Below are 1,068 nucleotides of genomic sequence, written 5' to 3'. Positions count from 1 at the left end.
TGTGTGTGTGTGTGTGTGTGTGTGTCTCATTCTTTTTGTGGGATTTGGGGCTATACAGACATTACATTTTACCTGACTAGAAAATGTTTTTGTTTTTCTTTCCCTTTTAAAAAATTATGATGGATAGTACAATGTCTTTACATAAATACAGCCACTAAAAATAACAAAAGATATAAAGAAAAGAAACAATTCAGCTGTTTATTTATGACGCTAGTTAATCTAGCTAGTTAACCACTGTCCACCTGTCATTTCGAAACACTTTCCATAATTTCCTGTTTCCTGTGTGATCATTTAAGTATTATTTACCACAGCAGCTGTTTATCTAAAGCATTACAGTGATTTGTTTAAAGTCACAGATGTGCCTCTGAAAATACCTTTAGGCAGATGTAGATAAGTGGAGTGCCAAAACAGGATGCTAATTAGCTGGGCCGAATACTTGGTGTAGGACAAGTTATATTAAAGTTCAATAACAGGTGAAAACAGTAAACAAATTTACCTAGAGTACAAAATATAGATTACTATCGCTATTTCCTTCAGACCTACTTTCACAAAATCCATTTTCTTCATTCCCATTTAAGTCTTCAGCCACATTTACAACAACTCTCACAAGAGAAGTTTGCCATTGCGATGAATTTTCAGAATTTTTCCAAGTCTCTGTTTTGCAGTTGCAAGTCCTTTCTTTGGGCGTTTCCCTAAATTAAAATGAGAGGGGAAATACATTAGAAAATATTCTATAACATAGATCAACAATTATACTGTCAATGTTTTAAGTTTATGCTTACCTTGACCAATTCCTGTTGTGCCTTGGCTAGCTAAACCTGCAGGGGATGCACCAGAGTGAGAGCTGCTGTTCTGCGGAGACAGGGAAGGTCGGCGTGAAGTGAGGAATACACCAGGGGCCATGGCACCACTACCTCTAGGGCCTCCGGGGCCAAAAGGTCCTGGTCCTGCTGTATATTCATGGTCCAACAGACTAGCAGAGTAGTAATCCATCCTCCTTTCTGGGCTGAAGTCTGCTGCAGACTCTGGAGCAGGTGGTGGGGAGGGTGGGGCGGCCTCAGTCTGAAC

General features: G+C 39.8%; 1 long non-coding RNA gene across 1 annotated transcript; it reads right to left on the bottom strand.

The window, feature by feature from the left end:
• Positions 1-173: 173 nt before the first annotated feature.
• On the bottom strand, positions 174-1,062 carry LOC147820106 (uncharacterized). The gene is made up of 2 exons (XR_015437776.1): positions 783-1,062; positions 174-692 (listed from the first exon to the last, which is right to left on the bottom strand). It is a non-coding gene; the product is annotated as an uncharacterized LOC147820106 (long non-coding RNA).
• Between the last annotated feature and the right edge of the window lie 6 nt (positions 1,063-1,068).

This window comes from Seriola lalandi, unplaced genomic scaffold (assembly GCF_002814215.2).
Source record: "Seriola lalandi dorsalis isolate HSWRI2012SDOR001 ecotype SW California unplaced genomic scaffold, Sedor1 jcf7180002000869, whole genome shotgun sequence".
In the NCBI taxonomy this organism is placed as follows: domain Eukaryota; kingdom Metazoa; phylum Chordata; class Actinopteri; order Carangiformes; family Carangidae; genus Seriola; species Seriola lalandi.
The sequence above is the reverse complement of the archived record's forward strand: the minus strand, read 5'-3'. Positions and strand labels throughout refer to the sequence as shown.